Source organism: Equus quagga, chromosome 12, assembly GCF_021613505.1.
Source record: "Equus quagga isolate Etosha38 chromosome 12, UCLA_HA_Equagga_1.0, whole genome shotgun sequence".
In the NCBI taxonomy this organism is placed as follows: domain Eukaryota; kingdom Metazoa; phylum Chordata; class Mammalia; order Perissodactyla; family Equidae; genus Equus; species Equus quagga.
The window spans coordinates 70,346,764-70,369,064 of NC_060278.1; positions in this window are offsets into that span (position 1 = coordinate 70,346,764).

Genomic DNA, 22,301 nt, shown 5'->3' on the forward strand with positions numbered 1-22,301 from the left:
GAAGTGTAAGAGTCATACAAGAGGGAGAAGCAATAGTATGGGAGCATTAGGAGAACGACTGACCCAGGACAGAGCCTGGGAGGTTTCCATAAAGCCAAAGGTGGAGGGAGCATTCGGGGATGATGCTCTGTTTATAGGGATAGTGCTTCTGAGGTTTCATGGAAAGGTCTGCAGGGCAGGGGAAATGGGCAGGTGGCTGGAAGAGAAGATGCCAGAACAGTGTGGGCAGAGGAAAATAAAGACAAACACTGTTTACCACTGAAGGCAGGGATGTAAGGCTCAAGGGGTTTAGCTAGTATCCAAGAGAATTCATCTCTGCAATCCCAGCCTGGAATCAATCACTCCTCTAACAAAGGAGTGGGACACATACTGTGTGTGCAGAGATTTGGGTTTTAACAAGCCCTGTTAGGACTTCTGATCCCCACTAAAGTTTGAGAACCAGTGGTCTACATCTGTGTTTCTCAAACTTAAATGTGCATCCCTTGCAGTTCCTGCAAAGTGCAGATTCTGAGTCAGTAAATCTGGGATGAGGGTGGAGAGTCTGCACTTCTAATAAGCCACCAGGGGATGCTGCTGTTGCTTGTCAGGGACTACACTTTGAGTAGGAAGGGTCTAGACAAGAGAACTCTACTGTCTCAACAGATCCAAGAATTGGGTGCTTTAGCCTACAGAGGGCTGGGAGATGATTTAGCGGCATTCTTCAAAGGATGTTTTAAGTTTTTTAAATTGAAGTCAAGGCAATAGATAAACGGGTGAGCTTTGAAGCAGGCATAAGATAGGATAGGCTGCCTTCCCTTTGCCTAGGTAATGAAGTCTTGTAGAGAGCTCGTCCAAGGCTTCTGTCAGCTTGGGATTTCCAGAGGGATTTTCCTCTCTGCCCCACTCTGCTAGCATCTGGAGTCTCTACTGCATTAAGACTGAAGGCGACACACCGAGGGAAGGCAAGAGAAGGGTAAGGTGGAGAGAGGTTATTAACAATGCTGAAGAAGTGATGGAATTTTAAGTAACTGCTGCCATGATGGCAGCCAAAGGAAGCCGGAGTCAACACTGTGGCTTCTTCCAGATTCTCAGAGAACCATGCTGGGGGTGGGGAGGAGCTGGACTGTGTGTCACAAATGCAATTGGTCCCCTAGACTGTCAGCTGAACTAGGCAAAGACAAAGCAGGAGCTGAAGTCACCAAATCCATTTAGACTGTGATGTGTGGACCGGCAGAACAAACTGTTGTCTGCAGGAACCAACCCACAGCCCCAGGCCAGTGAAAGATGCATTTGGGAAAGGCAAGCCCTTTGCAGCCCCCACCCTCACCCTCAGTTCTCTGTGTGCCACTGGGCAAGGCTTTCCCAACTAACAGCTCTCTCCACGAGGAGATCCACTGAGGAAAGTGTCTGTAATGACATCTTCACAGTTCAGAGACAAGCATTATGAATACTAGTTAAATTTGCCAGGCTTTGGAATCAGACTGTCTGGGCTTGAATAAACTCCAGCATTTATTAGCTGTGTGTCCTAGGATAAGTCACTTTACCTTTCTGTGCTTCAGTTTCTTCAACCAGCTATATTTGTTCTCTCTCTTTTACCAGGCTATTGGCTAAGGGCAGTGACTTCATTTTGCTCATTTTTGCCTTCTGGTGGCATCTGATTGAGAAATTTAAAGTGTCTAACTGATTATTTTAAGATTTAAGATGACAGCTCTGAGGAGTAAGAGTCCAGAGAGGGAGACAGGAATGCCTGTGTATCTGTGGCAGTGGTGCTGGGAAGGCTTTGAGGAAGAGCCTCAAATGCCGTTTAGGCTAGGATGGCATACTCACATTTCAGAGGAGGTGACAGCTGCAGAGGTTTAAATGATGTCATCAGGCTTCAGTTCCCTTCTTTTAACTTCGGAGCCCAGCTTGCCCCAGCATTGGTTTCATCTTCAGGTAAGCTCTTCTCATCAGACCAGATGGAGCCTCTAAGTAACGCTAGCTGAAAGAATTTCCTTTCTTAATAATTCTAACAAACGTCCGGGAATTGGGCCTTTCATGGGTTCTGATTAGTTCATGTACCAGCATCTCTGGCCAGGGTCTGCTCTTATTGGCCAGGTCAGGGTCATGCTCAGACTGAATGCTAAATAAGGGTGGGGCCACCTCTACCTAGTCCACCTGGGCTGAGGTTAGGGGAAGGGTGGTGCCCCAAGGAAATGGGGGTGTTGCTGCCAGAAGCAGCTGGGGATGTGCTTTGCAGGCAGAAACAACATCCAACCCTCAGAGCCTCCAGCCCTGCACCCCTGACTCCCTGACTCTACTTGTGAAGCCGGGTACCTGAGGGTTCCTGTAAATATTCAACAGGAACATGATTACCCTTAGACCTTGTGAACAACACAGACATGGATGAAAAGTTAATCTCATTGATTTGCCGTTTTCTTGTTTAACCTGAGGGGAGACTCAAGGGTCACAAGGATTTATAAGCTTGTTTTGCAGAAGAAAAAGCCTTTAAGGAAGTTACAATCACCAGATTACCAGCCCCCAGCTGCTGCTGATGCCCAGAAGTCTGATTGCCCAAGGGCTTACCTGGAGTGAAAGACACACAGATTTCCCCTTTGTTTCTCTGAAACTCCTCTTCTCCAGCCCCTTAGCTCTATAAAGACTCCTGCTTTCTTCTTTCATTAAGGCAGATTTGAGAGAACCTATCCTCCTGCCTTCTTATTTTGGCCAAGTTAAATAAGTCTTTCTCCATCTCCAAGCACCAATATCTCAGTGATTGGCTTATTGCACAGTGGGCACACAAACTGAAGATTAAGAGGCTCAGTATCACTCACATCTCCGTTCTCCTTACCAAGAGAGCTGGCCATAGGCCAGTGCCTTGGCCACATTCCTTATCCCTCTTATCTTTCCACTGCCCCCTGTAATTCCCGAGCTCAGCCCACAGGTATCACCAAGATTCAGGAACGACCAGATTCAGTGACTCCACACATGGAGCAGCCCAGCCACGATTTGGTTTAACTTGGGTCTTTGTGGCCAAGACTTATTACATTATTTCGATGAGAAAAAACATTCTGAGTTCCACACAACTGCTCAACAAATGAAACTTTGGAAGATAAGTATTCAGAAGCTAGGGATGCTCTGCTTCCATCTAGACCAACACCCATTTGTCAATCTTCCCACCTTTAGTCAAATAAAAACAGCTGGCCAGGGTGCCCTCAAGCAAGACCCAAGACTCATCCTTGGCCCCAGACAGTAGTTTAAACGTTTTCATACTCTGACCACTTTGTCCATTTTTGTGACGCTCCTGCCCTCATCTCACTTCAGCCTTTTCCTAGTTCCAACCCCAACACCACAGTCTTCCCTTCCCACTCGCTCCTGCCAAGTCAGGCAGCACCCCTGCTGGGACGAAGTAGTAATGATTGTCCTTATCATTAAGGGATCATGTCCCCTACTTTTCTAACCACTCTGCCATTAAAGTCACAGCCAGGTGGGTAGCAGAAGCAGGGGCAGCAAGAAGAGTTGAGAAAAAGGTATTCACAGGAAAAGGCAGCCAACAGGTAAATCTCCTGAAATGAGGTGGGACTTCTGGGAAGGCAGCAGTTGGAGCAGAACTAGGGACAGAAAACAAGATTGTGGTGGCTTGCATTATTATAGCTATCAAGGTTCTTTCAGTGCAAACAAGAGAAACCCAGTTCAGCCCAATGAAGAGAGAAATGCAATTTATTAGAGGGATATGGGTACCCATAAAATAGGAAGAAAATCTGACCAGCCATGTCTCAGAGAGGACAGGAACCAGAATAGTTTTAAGACTCTAGACAGAAGGAACTGTTTTCCATCCTTGTAAAATTTATTCAGGCTTCAAATTTCCAGGAGTCTGGTTGACCCACCCCTGAGAGCGCACCAGTACTGCATGCAGTGGAGAGAAGCTTGTTCCCCAAAGGAAAGCAGAGGGGCTGTTACCAAGAGGCAGGCAGAAACAGTGATTCTCCGCTACAGGGGTTGTAATACTGTGTTAGTGGTTTTCCCATCTAGACTTCGGGTTTGCCTTTCTGTGCTGTTTCTCTCTTCCTCAGTATGAACTAGAGAGATAAAGTTACTGAGCAATTCATTCAGTAACAACATTCCACAGGCGTTTTACTGAGCGCCTGTGTCAGACCTTGTGCTGGTCACTGCACACACAAAGGCACATATAAAACATCATCGTGGTCACCAAGGTCTAGAAGGGAAGGTGGACATGGAACTCACCAAGGGCAATCCGGTATTGTCAGTGTTGCAGAAGAGGTGTGTACAGGGAAAATGGGGTCTAGGGAGGCATGGCCAGGTCCACCAAGGCAATGGAGGCTTGAGAAAAGCTTCCTCCAGGAGGTGACCCTGAGATAAGCCTGGAAAGAGGAGGTAGTCAGGGGTTCACCAGGAAGACACTTGGGTCAAGTGCCTTGCAGAGTGGTGTTCTAGACAGATATGGAGTAGTCAGAGCAAAAGCAAAGGCACAGAGACACCAAATGCTGAGGATGAAGTGGGGTGTGGGGACAGATAAGGCTAGAGAGGAAATCACAGGCCAGGCCAGATGGTGGAAGGCCATAAGAAGGACTTTGGGATGAATCTGTAGGCGAAGGGGAGCTCTACAGGGATTTGAAGCAGAGAAGTGATGTGATCTGGTTTGCATTTTAGGAAGATCCTCCTGGCCTAGAATGAAGACTAGAAGTGTAGAAAGTAGTTAGAAGATTATTGCAAAAATCTGACCAGGGGCCGGGACAAAGGCAATAGCAATGAGGATGAGGAAGAGACAACAAGTAGGTGCAGCGTTAAGAAGGAGCCATCTATAGGACTTAGAAATGATTTGTTAGGAATGGCAAGGGAGAGGGAGGCATCTAGGATTACCCCTAGGCTTATGGCTTGGGTGAAAAGATGGATGGTGACACCGTTCTCCAAAACCAGGGTCTTCACCCAAGAAGAGGGATAGATTTGGGAGAGAACAGATAAGTTCAGTGTCAGATATTGGATCTTGGGATGTCTGTGGGGCACCCAGGAAGAGCTCTCTAGTAGAACACTGGATCTTAGTATCCCAGAGCTGAGAGATATCAGCATGTGAGAGATGGGTGTGTCGAATGTGGGGAGTGAGAAGCTGGTCTCAGGCCTGAGTGCTTGAGAAATGAGAATGAGGAGCTGGGAGAGGAACCTGAGAAGTAACTGTCAGGGAAGTAGGATGAGAACCAAGAGAGTATTGTCTGAGAAGCCAGCAGAGGATGATGATGTAATAAGAGGAAATGTTCAACAATATCAAATGCCTCAAAGAGATGCCCCCCAATGAGGCTCAAAAAAGTCCATTGGATTTGACATTTATAAGGTCATTGTTGACTGAAGTTAGAGATCTTTCAATAGAATGGTGGGGCCAGAGGCAAGACTGGGGTGATTCCAAGGGTGAGTGGTGTGTCAAGGAGAGGGAGCCATGACTCCTAACATACTTCCCCATGCCTGTGACCCTGTGCTGCTGGCATCAAGATGACCTGGGGCTCTAAGGGATTATGAAGTAATTCATTCATTCATTCATTCATTCAACATGTGCCAGTACCTTGGTACTAGGCACCCAGACCCAAAAGATGAGTAAGACCCAGTCACGGCCCTAGAGATACTCATGATTTAATTGGAGAAACACAAAGATCACATATGGTGCCATGTGATGGAGTCTGTGTCGTAACTGAGTTGTGAAGGATGAAGGAAATCAAGGAAGTCTTCGTGGAGAAGTAAAAATTGAACTGGGTATTTAGAAACTGTCACTTAGGCGATGCCCAGCCAAGAAACCCCTTGAAGCAGGAGAGGGCCATGATCAGCTTTTTGTTGTTTCATGTGGAAAAGTGATGAATTTTCACAAATTTAATACTTTCACATAACCAGCACCCAGATCAAGAAACAAAGCAGAAGTCCATCAGGTCTCCTTCCAGCCAGTGGCCCACCACTGTCATGACTTCCCCACCCTCACCTCTTTTGGTTTTTTTACATTAAAAACGAGTACTCAGTACTCATTGGTGTCTTCTGTCTTTTGCGGGAGATTCTTCTGTATTGCTGCATATAGTCATAGATTATCAGTCTCCGATTTGTCTTTTAAGAAAACGTGACAAAGATGTGAATGAGTGGATTATGAAACTCAGTCCCTTCCTTTGCTTTACAGTCCTGGTACATATAATTAACCAATGACCTTGGCCTTGCCCCTCACCAAGTTTAAATGGGTGGGGCTGGCTCTCTCCACTTCTATATCTCTCTCCTTAAGACTCTATTCATTTCTCAGATTGCCTTCAGTGTTCACTGAAGTGCAGGTGCTCTTGTATGTCCATGGGTGCACATGTGTGTACATGTGTGTGTGTTTGTATATGTGTGTTGGCAGGGAGAGAGGGGAAGGGAACTCTGTAGGGTTTGTTCCAGCCTCTGCCTTGTTTGCAGAGGTGGCAGGTATGGCTGATAGACTGTCCCAGAAAGAAAGAGGCCAGCCTGCAGGGCCCCAGCTCTGATGGACAGAGGGGGAAGTGGTGCTGTGGATGGAGTGGCAGAGTATGAATGATGGAGCCAGAGCTCAGGCTGTCCTAGTAATGAAGAGACCACCCTCAGAGGAGACCTAAGTCATTACTGTCATTCTAACTGCCACCCTCTCTAATGCTCAGGAAGCTTGCAAATCCCACAGCAATCCATTCCCCATTTCTGCTGAAAGAAAAATGAAAAATCATATACTGGGAGGAATAAGTAATTCCTGCCTGTCTTCTTAAAAATACGTCAAGACCCTGCAGAGAATATGCTTTCAAACCAAGGCCTTCAGGTACCGAGCAGTCAGGCGGCTTCTGCCGCCAAGGTCTATGCTGCCTGACAGCTCCCCATAAAATTCCTGAAGGAAGAGGTTATATCACCAATAAAACCTACCCTCGGAGTCTCTCTTGGCTGAGTTTTGTCCCAGGAGCCCTTTACTCTTTCTCTCACTTATTCTAGGTTAATAAGCTGGTATTTTCAAGGGCAGCTCTAAATGTAAAGGAGAGCTGCCTTTTTTTCCCTCTCCACCTAGGATGAAGATTTGGTTTTTTTCTTAAACTGACAGCATAAATGTTTTGAGTCCCAGCCTGCCATTTGAAAGGACGCTAGTACAAATCCTGTAGGGCCAAGAACCTTGTGGGGAGTGGTAAACTGAGGGGTCTGGAAAGACGATGACTCTTTGCCTCTGATATATACATTGACTTTCTCTCTGTAGGCATCCAATCTAGTGCCATGTTTCTCTCTCTCTCTCTCTCTCTGTGTTTGTGTGTGTGTGTGTGTGTGTGCGTGTGTATGTGTGTCTATTTGTGAGTTTCTTGTCTGTGAGAGTCTGATTATCTTATACACTGGCAGGCTGGCCTGTGGCTTAGAAATAACATCCTCCTATAGCCTTAGAGTGTTGATTGAGAGCCAAGACCCTGAGAGTAGAAGGGTCTGTCCAAGAACTTCTAGCTTGGGGGCAGAACTGGGACAAGATAGTTTCAAAAGCTGTTTTCTCTTCCCTCCTAGACTGAAGATTCTTTTTTCTGTTGACCTCTCAGCAGCCTGCTGATGAGAGCCTCTGACAACCCATGCCATCTTTCTGTCATCTACGTCACTGTCTTCTAGTCTCCGTGAATATTTTCCTGATCACATCAAGATTTAATCTCAAGAACAACATGGTATAATAACCACATGAGGCTGTTAATGGCTGCCGATGGGTCATGTGGAGTCCCTGTTTCAAGAGCATTTGCATCTCAGCAGGGGTAGAGGCATGCACACGCCTCCAATGGTCGTTCACGTGATTTGCACTGTTCCCATGCCTCACCTTCTCAGCACATGGTAGGTTAAACTTCTCCATCTTTGTTTAATCAGGTGTGGCCACATGACCTTCTTGGCCAATGAAATATAAGTGGAAGCGACGTATGTCACTTCTGGTGGAAGCTTTAAGAACTAGTGTGCGATTTGGCACATTCCCTTGTCCTGCCTCAGCTATCGAAAGCATATGTTGAGGTGGGTCTACTGGCTCACTTTAGACCTGTAGGAAGTGAGAAATAAGTTTTTTTGGGTTAAACCTCTGAGATTTGGGGAATGTTTGTTACTACAGATAGCCTAGCATATCCATTCCGATAAATATGTTGTGGAATTTCAGGCATTGAAAATTGTGTGCCCAATAGAACTGGATGATTAGAGGATGTGGGCCATGCCATTGTGCCAAAGACTTCTTCTGTAACCACCATGCACCAAGCCATAGTCTTAGGCACAGGGAGTACCCAGCATCTGTTGGCTGTACTTATTGGGGTACTCGTTGCCTTGAAGTGGAAGGAGTGTTAGAAAGTGAGCCCAGGCCACTAAATGCCTACTTCATTCCTCTTCAGGGCCAGACACCTCCATGTGTGTGTGTGGCCAGGTAGAGACTGTTGGTCAGGCCCAGAAGATATAGCATGGGCTATAAGCCCAGGCTCTGTACATTATTGGATTGTAATTGGCATTTTTTTGCCCTGATTTGACTTTTCCCCATGAACGACCTATATTGCTTGAACCTAAAACCTTTGTTGCTTTGCTCTAAAAGTAAAATACAAATCTTTGTGGTCAGTGCTATAGGAGGCAGCCAAATCCATCCCTGTGTATTCTCAAACAGAGCCCCAAATTTATCCATCATAAATTCAATTCCACAGAGTTTTATCAAGAACCTACTATGTGCCCTTAGGGATGGTCCCTGCCTTAGTATTCACAGTCCGCAGAGAAATACCACATTAAAAAATAACTACAAAATATGAGTACTGTATATAGACCATTCATTCAATAAACGTTTACCAAAAACCATCATGTCCTAGATAATAGAAGTTACAGAAAGTGTAGTTGTATGACTAGAATGTGATAGAAACATTTAGGAGCAATTGTCTCATCCTGGAGGAAAGAAGTGTTCTGGTTACTGTTGCCTCATAACAAACCACTCCAAAACCTTCTGGCTTAAAATAGCCATTATATTAAATTCACAGATTCCGTGGCTTGGAAATCCAGGCAGGGCACAGCAGAAATGGATTATCTCTGCTTCTCAACATCTTGAAAGACCCTAAGGCTGTACATGACCTCATGGCTGGGGACTGGAGTCACTGGAGGCTCTTTTACTCACACGTCTGGCACCTGGGCTGGAATGACTCAAAGACTGTGCTCACCTGGGACTGACAGCCCACATGTGGCCTTGCAATACGGCTTGAGTTTCTCACAGTATGGAAGCTAGGTCCCAAGAGGGAGCACCTCAGAAGGGGTGGCAAAGAGTGAGCGTTCCAAGAGAAGCAGAACTTGGGAAGGCCTTTTGTGACACAGCCTTTGAAGTCTTATAGTGTCACTTCCTCTGCATTCTCTTGGTTTGAAGTGAGTCTCTAAGGTCAACCTACATTCAAGGGGTGAGACATAGATGCTGCCCTCAATGAGAGAAGTGTCCAAGAATTTGCAGACATGTTTTAAAATCACTGTAAGGGAGGTACAGTGTTGTCTGATTAGGTTCTATTTTTATCTTCTTAGTAACAGAACCCCTATGTTGTTAGACAGTTAACTCTGGTTTTCTTTAATCTACATTTCCCAGCCTCCCTTAAAGACGGGGGTGTCCAACGAGAGGTGAGTAGAAGTCATTGGATGAGACCTCTTGGGAAGTTCTTAAAAGGGTATACTCTTCTGGAAGTATCTGTGTTCCCTCCTCCCTTTCTTTATTCTTCCTGTCTGAAATGATATAGTTGGAGTTCCAATAGCCATTTTGAGACCATGAGGCAACCTTGAGGCTCAAACCTAAACATTAAGGATGACAGAAGAGAAAAATTAAAGAAAACTGTGTGCTGGGAGACACTGTGGAGCCAACATACCAGCCCTGCCTTCCTGCTTTTGAGTTTCGTGTTATGAGAGAGAAAAGCAAGCCTCTTATTTGGTAATCTCTGCCACCAAAATCAATCCTTAACGGACACAGAGGATCAGACTGAGTTACAGAAAAGAGGAAATGTCACTTATTTTTATAAAGCCATCCTTTCACAAGTGTTTGTTAAACTGAGTACGAGGTGGCCAGCTGAACAATGTGAGGAAGAGCATTTCATGCAGAGGGAAAACTATGGTTCAAATGTCAAGGACATGGAGAAGTTTATGCTGAAGACACTTCGTCACTCTCTCTTGAGAAAGGAGATGGATAAGAGGCTGGTTACAAATTATATTTGGTGATTCCAGAGGTACAAATAATGGAACCTCAAGAAAGTTGAATGAGATAGAGTGACACACGGATATTTCACAAAAAGCTGTCATTAAATATTCCCTCATTTTGTGTCTCAGGTAATAAAGAGACACAGAGAAAATCCAAGTACCTGTATACATGGTCAATAACTGCTTGGAGGCTTTCAAGCTGATTTTGGAGCTGTCTCCACCTCAGTCAATGATGAGGGATCTTAATGCTGTGAGTATGCCACTGATGTTATTCTTGACTTCCATTTTAGAATGACACACTGGGATATGGTCACTCCAAGTGTCAGAAAATGAAACCATGTACACTGTAAGGGATCAACTTGCATCTGATAATTATTAATATAATCAGAAACAGTGAAAAAAATAATGTTTTGGCACCAATGTTTCATTCTGCATTTAAATTTTCTGGAACAGCTTACTTTCAGAGGCTCCAAGGAGGCTGTGTTATTTCTAAAAGCAAACAGAAGATTATTTTAATTTCTTGGGTACACAGTCCAAAGGAAAACTAAAAAGATAAGCCAAACTCTGTTACTTAGTTTCTGAGCAAGCATCCAACTCTCACTTTCGGCTGCTCTGCATACGATGGTAAGAGCATGGGCTCCTAAGGGCCAGCTCCCTGAATAGCTGTGTGATCTTAGGCTAGCAACCTAGTCTCTCTGTGCCTCAACTTCCTCAATATAAAATGGTAATAATTTATGCTGACTTCAGAGAGTCATTGTAAAGTTTAAAAGAGGTCAGCCTTGGAAAGTGCTTAGAACAGTGTTTGGAATATAGGAAGAATTCAATAAATGTCAGTTATTGCAAATGCTAATTTTTTAAGTACACCTGTACCTCTTAGAACATTATAGCTCCTTCGGGGATGTGCATCTTCCCGTTTTCACACAGTGCTAGTGTAACATCGTCCACTTAATCGGAGCTCAGTAAATAAAGCAGTAAATATTTGCTGTGAAGTTGGTTGAGTTTCATACCACCTTCAAGGAGTTGGCTTACACGGAAAATTGGAAAGGAACAGGGCTGGGGAGAAATTTGTTTTTCAGATTTTACAGCACATATTCATGATCCAGAAATCCATTTTGGTTCATTCATGACTCATTTTATTCTTCAAGTTTTTAAAAACAAAACTCAATTTAAAAGTCTATTAGGGAATTAGATAAGTAAGCAAATCCACTTTGCACTTTTCTCAAGTTATTTGATGCTGGAATAATATTTGTCTAGGGAAGTCTTTTATTGAAGCTAATGTTTGGGTGCCATTCTCTCCTCATTGCCAACCTCTCCATCCATCCATCGATTCATCCACTAAATCGTCACTGAGCTCCTACTATGTGCCGTTGTCAGTGCTAGGCAGTGGGTCCACGGTGCTGCATAAGTCCCCGCTCTAATGATGCTCACAACCTGCTGGAAAGACAGACTTCAAGTAATCACACAAAGAAATGCAAAACTGTAACTGCAACAAGTGTGCTGAGGAAAAACAGATACCGTCATGTTTCCTGAGGAACTAAGGCATTACATAAACAGGTATCTGCGTGTGTGTGTTCACACTCTTGTACTTTCACATACATATATGGATATACACAAATGTCCAAAGTGTGGTTTTAAATTTTGGATGTCATGAATTTTGTTAGTCAACAGTTACAATTTAAACCAGACTGCTACTTTTGTGTAACAGTGGTAGGAAAATAGATGACCATCTTTGTGCATATCTGTCTCTTGCTCCTTTCCGACTATTAATAATGGCTGACATTTGCTGCGTGCTAACAGATACTGTGTTAAAAGCTTGAATGTGTTCCCAACAACACTATGGGGCAGGAACTACCATTATCCCCATTTCCAGATGAGGGACTGAGGCAAGGTGAGGTCCGTACCTTGTCCTAAGTCAGCCATGGCAGCTTGTGTCTCTGGCCATCTGCTTTTGTCTTTCCTCGTCAAACACAATAGAGAAACAAATCTTGTGGAAGGCAGAGGTGTGCAGGATCTGTATGGAGATGCAGGGAGCAAGAATGTGTTGACAGTTCAATCAAACTACCACAAGAGGTGGGCTTGGGAGAGCGCTGGGTTGGAATCTCATTGACACCAACTGGCCCGTGGCTGTCCCTGAGTGAACTTAACTGCTTCCACCACTTCAACAGCCTCTTCTGTTCAGATGTGCTCTTATCTCAGTCTGTTGTTGAGGTTGAAGGCATGAATTGCCAGCTGTCTTCTGGACACCTCTACCCGATGGTGTCCAGCCCCTCAGGCTCAGTAGGACCAAATTCGTCATCCTCACATCCCATCTCCTATTTGTCTCCTTTTCTCTCAACACCATTTATGGCATGAATTTCAGATTCATCTTCAACTTCCCCACCCCCAGTATGAAGTGGCTTACAAGGTAGGTCGATTGCATCTCAGAAACATCTTATTTAACCTCAAGATGCTTCAATCCTTTGGCTCTTGGCTGATGATGGCGTGGCTCCCAGAGCCACCCTTGAGATGTATCTTTCTCCCCTGACATTCTTTGTCCCCTCATTCCTTGAAATCTGGGTCTCTGCATGACAACCCACCCATTCGCCCCACGCCCTGAAGCTGCTTTTCTGGCCGTCTGTTTTTGTCTTTTCTCATCAAACACAATAGAGAAATGGATCCTGTGGAAGGTAGGGGTGTGCGGGAGGGATCTTGAGGTGTTGAGAATCATTTCCATGCTTGAAATGTGAATGGCTCTGGTCACACTGAAGGCCCCAAGGGATTTCTGTGACAGGAAAGTAGGTCGAATTTCTCCTTTGGGAATAGATACTGGCGTCAGCAGATGCACCACTCCTTGAAAATTGAACTTGGCTACTCCTCAAAAGCCCTTGGGTCCTCCCCAACGCCATGCTAGCAGACCCTCCAAAGAAGCTGGCTTCCGACTGCCCTGAAGTAATCTGTGAGGAAAGCCAGCTGCTCAGGTAATCCAAGGCCAGTTTCACTTCAGTGCGGAAACAGAGAACACATTGGTGGTTGCCAGAGGTGGGAGGTGAGGGGTTGGGTGAAATGAGTGAAGGTGATCAAAAGGTACAAGTTTCCAGTTACAAGATAATTAAGTCCTGGGATTGTACTTTACAGCATGGTGACTATAGTTAACAATACTGTATTGTGTAATTGAAAGTTGCTAAGAGAGTAGACCTTGAAAGTTCTCATCACAGGAAAAAATTGTAACTAAGTGTGATGATGGATATTGACTAAACTTATTGTGATGATCATTTAGCAATATATACATATGTCAAATCTTTATGTTGAACACTTAAAACTAATACAATGTGATATGTCAATTATATCTCAGTTTAAAAAAAAAAGAACTGTAGGATAGAAAGAATGGAATGAGTCATGCATGATTCACAGATCATTTCTGTTCACTGCGACGCTGAGGGGCATGTCCTGTAAAGCCCCTTCCGTGATCTGCTTGCTCCGCTCTCCACTTAACTCAAGTGAATGCGAAGAGCAACGGACAGGTGCACATGGACCTGGGCCCAAGAAACACACTCGGCTGCTCCCCACCTCTCTGTTCCTGGGAGCCTCCGAGGCCTCCTCGCCCTCCCGCAAGTCTGAGAGCTGTGCCTCAGAGTTGGTTTTACCACTCTTCCTGCAATTACTGAGCCTGAGATATTCACTCAGCACTCATTAGCAGGAGGACTTAGGGAACAAACCTGAACTTTTTTCACCTTTGCGAACAGTGTTTGCTGGAATGGAAAATTGAATCTCTGGAGGCTTGTGCATTGGATCCCCCACCCCTTGGAAGGTATGTCCTTGCCACCAAGCAAACTCTGGAAAACACTTGACAAGGCAGAAACCTAGTGCATGTTTTGCCTCTTAGGTGCTCTCAGCGAGGCTAATCTACTGTCTCTCCCACTCCTTAACGTGGTGGGAATGAAATGCTCTTCCTTCCTCCAGCTGAATCAATACCCCTGTGGTAGACAGACCCGAAGCACACAGATGGGTGGGGATCTTCTGATTTCTGCAGCATCCCGTTACCTTAGCACTTAACGCAAGGTGTGGAAATTGTTTACTTGTCTCCCCTCAGTAAGCAAGTTGGAAGAGGAGGGCAGGGATCATGACTTAAATTCTCTCAGTGTTTGTGGAACCAGAGAAGAATTAATTAAATCAATATTGAATGGCAATTCTTGAATTGTTTTGAACAGAATTTGAAATGAACTGCCCATCTTTACCAGTCAGTTAACCTTGCCAAATTAAACCTGAGGCCCAACCTCCCCCGACGTCTCATTATCTCCTGGAGTTATCCTGGCATTACTTTGGGAGCAGTACAGACATGATTTGCTTTCTGATGGGGCATCGCCCCACATCCGATCATGAGTCAGGGTGCACGGAAAGGAGCAGACGTCAGAGGCTCAGGGAGGGACTTTTGTATTATTGCCATGCTGAAGCACGTGGGCCTTTCTGGGTAACTGAAATCTCTAGGAAATTATACCTGTGGAGAATTGACTATGCCGTACATCCAGGGGCCACTCAAGATAGGTTGCTTCCCTGAAATGACATTTTTATTTTGTTTTGCTTTGCCTTTAATTATCTGACTTGCTTGTCCATTATATCATGGTCAAACTAATCAGACAATTGTTCACGTATTTTAGTACTGGTTATACACACAGTAGACTGACCTCAGATTGCAAAAGGAAATTGGGACTTTTTTCTGATTATCTGACAGTTTTTAAATTATTTTTTAAATGTACGCATTTTTTATTTCATTTATTTTACTTGTGTCTACTGGGGTATTCCGGGATACTCCTGAATCTTCATGCCAGGCAGCCTGGTGGGGTCACAAAAGCACAAAGGTAGACAGGCTGAATAGAATTCAGCTTTGTCCAAATTTGTGATTAGCCCAGAGACTTCTCAGGCAGATATCAGGATGCCGAACATTAAAATTAGACATTCCTCAGGCTGAGAAAAATAAACTTGACAATTGATTTTATAAACAATACTGAGTTGTCTTGTTTGGGGCTATTTTATTCCACAAATAATGTTGCCTACCTACACGCTGATCTTCTATAAACAAATATTTGTCTTGTAAGCCAAGGTCGCTGGGGCTGCTGGGGCGTGTGGCATCCCAACAAGCAGGGTTGGTGTCTCTCTTGGATGTGTCTCCTATCACTTCATTTCTATGGTTTTCATAGTCTACCATTCCAGGTTTTTCTGGATGTTCGATTTCTTTCTAACTTATTAAGCACATATAGATCCATTGACCTTATTCCAGGTTCCCTGGGGCTAGGAGGGCATGAAAAAATAAAATACACAGTTCTGTCTCTGAAGTGCTTATTTATTTAATTTAGACCAAGTTGAACAAACATCACCACTAAAAACGGAATTCTTTATAAACGTCAGTATGTTGATTATGGAATGTGTTGTGCAGTTACTCTCAGTGTTTGCCTGATAAATATGGCACTCCACATAGATATTTGTTGGACATTAACCAGTGAAAATGGCTCATGTAAATGAATGACACCGGTAACGATTTGGACTTGAGCCATTTCACGTGCAATGTGAGGCACAACAAAGAAAGGGAAGTAAGACTTCTTTTATCTTGGCAAGGATGCCCAAGGTCTACCGTGGATAAGGGACCCAGTCTTTCTAGGTGTACTGCAGAGAAGTTGAGATTGCGGTAGTCTGATGACGGGTTCCTGCTGATGTATACGCCCAACCAGGGGACAATTCCTTCCCAAGGTCACATGTTGCATATAAAACGACCCCCTTTCTTATTTCCCTTCTGGTGCACTCTGTCCTCACTCTCTTTAGGTGAATAGTACTAGTATCATGTCTAGCAAGGTGATTTGAAGAGCCTTTCAATATGTGTTCCATTCCAGGGCTCTGAAATTTTTTCTTGATGCTGGTAAATAGAACTGTATATTTTAGCCAAAAATTATTGGAAATTTTGTCTTTTCCATAGCAGTCAATGTGTTCATGCTGTGCAACAGAAGGAGAAAAATGCTCATTTCCATATTTATTTTGTGTGTCACTTTACCCTCAAGTGATTGATCATTTAAAGCAGTTATTTGGCATTCTTCTTTAAAGCACTAACTTAGTTCTCTTTTCCTCTCCAGTGCTGACTTTCAGCCTAGAGATGCATACAGTGATGTTGAAAACAAAGTCAATACGAATAAAGCTTTTGTTTTTCTAAGCAGCTTTGTTGAGATATAATTCACGTATCAATACGGTTTAGCCATTTAACATGTACAATTCAACGATTTTTAGTATATTCACAGAATTGTGCAAACTTCGCTCCTAATTAATTTTAGAATGTTTTTTTATCATCCGGAAAAGAAACTCTGTACCCATTAGAAGTCAGTCCTCATTTGCCTGGTCCCCAGGCCCCTGTAACCACTAATCTAGTTTCTGTCTCTAGAGATTTGGCTATTTAGCGCATTTCCTCTAAATGGATTCGTGTAATCTATGATCGTTTGTGACTGGCTTCTTTTCCTTAGCACGATGTTTTCAAGGTTCATCCATGTTGAAGCAGGTATTAGTATTTCATTTCTTTTTTATTGTTGAGTAGTATTCCATTGTATGGATATCACGTTTTGTTTACCCTTTCATCAGTTATGGACATTTGGATTGTATCGACTTTTTGGCTGTTAGGAGTAATCCTGCTATGGATATTACTGCATAAGTGCTAGGTGGACATATATTTTCATAGCTCTTGAATTTATATTTAGGAGTAGAATTGCTGGGTCATATGGTAACTCTAAGTGTAACATTTTGAGGAACTAGCAAATTGTTTTCCAAAGTAGCAAGACAATTTAACATTCTCGCAGCAAAGGGTTTCAGTGTTTCCGTGTCTTTGCCAACATTTCTTATTGTGAGTCTTTTCTATTATAACTATCCTAGTGGGTATGAAGTGCTTATTCATTGTGGTTTTAATTTGCATTTCCCTAATGATTAATAATGTTGAGTATCTTTCCATGCACTCGTTGGATATTTGTCTATCTTCTTTAAGGAAATGGCTGTTCAGACCCTTTGACCGTTTTTAAATTGGGTCATCTTTTTCTAATTGCTGAATTTGTTGTGTGATTCCCTTAACAGACATATGATTTGCAAATATTTGAAAATATTTTTCCCCTTTTATGGTTGTCTTTTTACTTTCTTGATGGTCTTCTTTGAAGCACAAAAATTTTAAATTTTGATAAAATTCAAATTATCTATTTTTTCTTTTGTCACTTCTGTTTTTGGTGTCATATCTAAAAAACGATTGTCTAACCCAAGGTCACAGAGATTTACTCCTATGTTTTCTTTTAAGAATTTCATAATTTTTAGCTCTAACATTTAGGTCTAAGGTTCACTTTGAGTTAATTTTTGCACATTGTTTAAGGAAGGAGTCCAACTCATTCTTTTGCATGTGGATATCCAGTTGTCCCAGGACCATTTGTTGAAAAGATTGCTCTGTTCCCTAAACTGTCTTGGCATCTTTGTCAAAAATCAATTGACTATAAATATAAGGGCTTATTTCTGGATTCTCAATTATTTTCCGCTGATCTGTATGCCTATCTGATACCACACTGACTTCGTTATTGTAGATTTTTAGTAAGTTTTAAAATTGAAAAGTGTGAGTCTTCTATCTTTTGTTTTTCTTTTTCAAGATTGTTTGAGCTCTTCTGGGTCCTTTGAATTTTCGTGTCAATTCTAGCATCAGCTTGGCTGTTCGGGCAAGAAAGCCAGCTGGGGTTTTGATAGGGATTGTGTTAACACAATTTGGGGAGTATTTGCCATCTTAACAATAATATATCTTTCTGTTCATGAATGGGATGTCCTTCCATTTATTTATATCTTCAATTTCTTTTCAACAATGGTTTGTAGTTTTCAGAGTGTAAGTTTTGTACTTAGCTACATTTATTTCTAAGTATTTTATTCTTTTTTGATGCTAGTATAAATGGCTTTGTGCTTTTAAATTCACATTTGGATTATCCCTTTTTAGAATATAGCAATATTATTGATTTTTGTCCTTAATCTTGTATCCTGCAATCTTGCTGAACTTGATTTTCTCTATATATGTCTTCTGCAAATAGAGATAGTTTAATAATTCTTTTCCAATCTGGCTGCCTTTTCTTCCTTCCTTCTTTCCTTCCTTTCTTTCTTTGCTAATTGCCCTCAGTAGAACCTCCAGTACAATATTGAATAAAAGTAGTGAGAGCAGATGTGTCTTGTCCCTGATCTTAGGGGGAAAGCATTCAGTCTTTGTTAAACAGGAGGCAATCTCATCATGTTTATTATGCAGAACTTCTCACTATCTATGTTGAAATATTCTAGGTTGTGGGATATAGATATACAGATACTGTGTCATGATGTAAGATAGACAGAACAATCAGCTCAAATGTTGATCACTGGATCTTTTTCTGCTTTTCTTTTACTTTGTTTTATTTTATGTTTGGCCTTCGGCTAAGGCACTGTGAGCTAACCATATTCATCAGTTCTATTATCATCATTATGCTCTCATCAGTGGTCTGCTACAAGTCCCCTCTCTTGTTTTATTTTTGTTTGTTTTCTCTTTATTCCTAATTCTCATATCCATCCTCCTTTCCCCCTCTTAGGCACACATTCTACTGTGCTCACATGCATCCCTAATATGTGTGTATCCTTTAAAAACACTTAGCATTGTTTTGTATCTGTCTGTTTTAATATACATAAATGGTATCAAAGGCGATATGCTGTATATCTCAGTCTGTTTCCTGATTTTTTCCTGTAACATTTTCTTTTATCACATCTCCATGCTGCTGAGTGTAACTTTAATATGTTTCTTTGAGCTGCTTTATCATATTCTGCGGTGCATGCACTGATTTTGTTTATCTTGTCCGATTGTGATAGACACCAAATTGCTTCTCTCCACCCCCTGGTACCACAAACAATGCTGTGATGACAATTCTCATCCGTTATTTTCTCACAGACCTATTCAAGAATTGTTCTGGGATGTTCAGGAAAGAGATTGCTGCCTCTTTTGTCTTAAACATATTTAATGTCATGAAACAACATCACTTTATTTTCCAGAATGGCTGTCTGAATTTACATTTCCAACAGCAGAGCACAGAAGTTCTTGGCCTACCCACAACACTTGCCTTTTTTTTATTAAAGCTTTTTAAGTTTTGCTATTCTTTGGGGTGCAATGTGGATTCCTCGTTTTAATTGTTATTTCTCTGATTTATTGTGAAGTTGAGAATTTTTCGTATATTTTCATCCTTCAAACTTCCTTGTCTTTGAATGGCTTATCCATATTCTTCCCCCATTTTTCTATTTGACTTCTTGATTTTCCCTATTGATTTGCAGGAGTTATTTGCATATTTTAAATAATCCCCTGTCAATTTTAGATATTGTAAATATCTCCTCCCAGGTGGCCATCAGCCTTGTTTTTATCACTATTATTATTAATAAATATATTTTAGTTCTGCGGAGCTAATAGATTAAAAGGATGACCATGGTCTAAGCTTATTGCTTGAGAATACATGAAAAAGTTTAGAAGTCTGAAAGATTGGAGTGTCCATTGCCTTACATCCAAAAGAGACCCTAGTCCTCAGCAACAAGATTCTGATGATGTTGGCTCTTATCTTGTAAAATGTATGCACACTACACACACAGACACACACACACACACATGCACACATCACTCCCCTCTTTAACTGACTAATTTTTTGGTTCAGTACTCAGTGACCTCTTCTCACTGGTTTTCTTTCCATATTCTTTCTCCTCCCTCCATTTTGAAGCAACTTTGCAGACACCCATTAGGATGGTTGTTGTCAAAATCAGAAAATAACAAAGGTTGGTGAGGACGTGCAGAAATTGGAACCCTTGTGCATTGCTGGAGAGAATGTAAAATGGTGCAACCTCTGTGGAAAACAGTATTACAGTTCTTCAGAAAATTAAACATAGAATTACCATATGATCCAGCAATCCCACTTCTGAAAGCCAGGACTTAAACAGATACTTACACATCTGTATTCAGAGCAACACTACCCACAATAGCCAAAAGGTGGAAACAACCCCAAATATCCACTGACAGATGAATGAATAAACAAAATATGGTATATACTACAATGGAATATTATTTGGCCTTAAAAAGGAATGAAATTCTGATACATGCTACAATATGGGTAAACTCTGAAGACATTATATTAAGTGAAATAAGTTCATCACAAAAGGAAAACACTGTATGGTTCCACTTATATGAAGTACCTAGAGTAGTCAAATTCATAATAGACAAATTCATAGAGACAGAAAGTCAAACGGTGGTTGCCAGGGACTGGAGGAAGGAGGAATGGAGAGTTACCATTTAATGGCAGTTTCAGTTTGGGAAACGGAAAAGTTCTGGCAATGGATAATGGAGATAGTTGCACAATAATGTGAATGTACTTAATGTCACTGAACTGTACACTTAAAAATGGCTAAAATGGTAAACTTTAGGTTATGCATATTTTACCAATTTTAAAAAACCACCAATGGGCAAGTTGTTGGCTGTGTACACTTGCTGCACCTACCTATGGAGGTGAATTAAAGACATTGTGATTCCGGGAGAAGCAGCAGGCCAGGGGTCCTCCTCCTCCCTGTGTGGACGTGTGCAGGGCTGGGTTGGAGCCTGCTGCTTGGCAAGCCCCTGGGATGCAAGAACTCTTTGCAGTGTAGAGCCAGCAATCTGATACCTGAAAATTAGTTAGTAGGTCTGATGGCAGGCTGTTGTTGAGTGAAGCAGTGTTGGGCACCAGGACATTAATGACATGGCTTCCTAGGTTCCCAGGAGGTAGAAGTGTAGGAGTGAGGATACCAAGAGCTCCCCTGAGATCCTTGCTGTGGCCTGGCCCCAGGAGCCCCCGGACCTAGGCATGCCTTAGCAACGGATATGAAATGCACTAGGGAGCCTGATGTCCTTCAACAGCAAGTGTTTCCCCAACTTGTGTAAGCAAACGCTTTCCCTCTCCGCATCCATGGGTCTGAGTGTCTCATTTCTGCTGAGCCATGAGCTAATGGGGGTCCCAATCTTTCACAGATGGCCACCTGGTTCCCCAGGGCTCCTGGGTAAGTGCTATCTGATAGCTCTCCACAGCTAACAGATGACTACAGCACCATCTTTTTCCAAAGGTAAAATACCCAGGGATAAGGTAGACCCAGAAAAGTCATTTTCCCTGGAGGAGTTGAAGGAGATTGGAGGCTGACTGTGGTGATGAACTGATCTATAATCGTGACAGGCTAATATTGTTCCTTAGTGCTGCAACAGACTTCAAGCACAAAACAGCTTGGGAAACAATCTCTTTAAAAAAGATGAAGCACAGATGATGGTCTTATTTTGTCAGAACCAAATAGGAAATCACATCCCAAACCCTTTCAATCACTCTGCGATGTCATTACCCTGCTCCATCAACGCCGTTCATAACCTCTGACAGCAACAAGAAGACCTCCATGATGGCATTTATTTCAGCGAAATGGATGTATCAGCTATTTGTGTGACCTCAGAGAGGAAACATTTGCAAGCTGAGAGGGGTCCACAGCAGCCATCCCTCTTGGTGTCTGTGTGTGGGAGTGAAGTTCACGTTGGTGCTGGAATTAGATCTCTTTTTGAAAATAGATGTATGGGAGAAAATTTCAACCCCCTCCCGCCTCACGCTGTCCTCTCTTCACCACCCCTTTCTCCATTCAAGTTCTGCCGGGTCCCAGGATAAATGTCACTCTCTAGAAGCAGCAAAGAAAGAAACGGGACTGGGTGCTCCACTCTGGAGCCTCGCTGGTATCTGATCAGTGTCCTGATGCCTGGCTCTTTGCTCTCATCCTTGCCCTGCCTCAGACCACCTGGTGTCGAGAACCCCATGAGAAGGCTCTGCTTGTACTTACCCCAGTGGGCAGATGACGCTTCAGGCCAACTCTCCTTTTGGTTTCCTCATTTCACTCCTGATTATTGTTTTAAGCGAAAATTCATGCCCGCCTGCACATCCAATATGAGAAAGATATAAAATTTCACAACCCCACAGTCCTCTCTGCAAAAAGAAGTAGCATCTCTAATGGGTTTTCCAGATGTAGAGTTTGGGGATTAGCTCTTCCAAAAGACAAATAAAATGCCCCTCCTGCTCTCAAAGAAGAGGTGGGGAAGCGAAACACAGGCAAAATGATAGAAAACACTTGATGAGGTCCTAGGA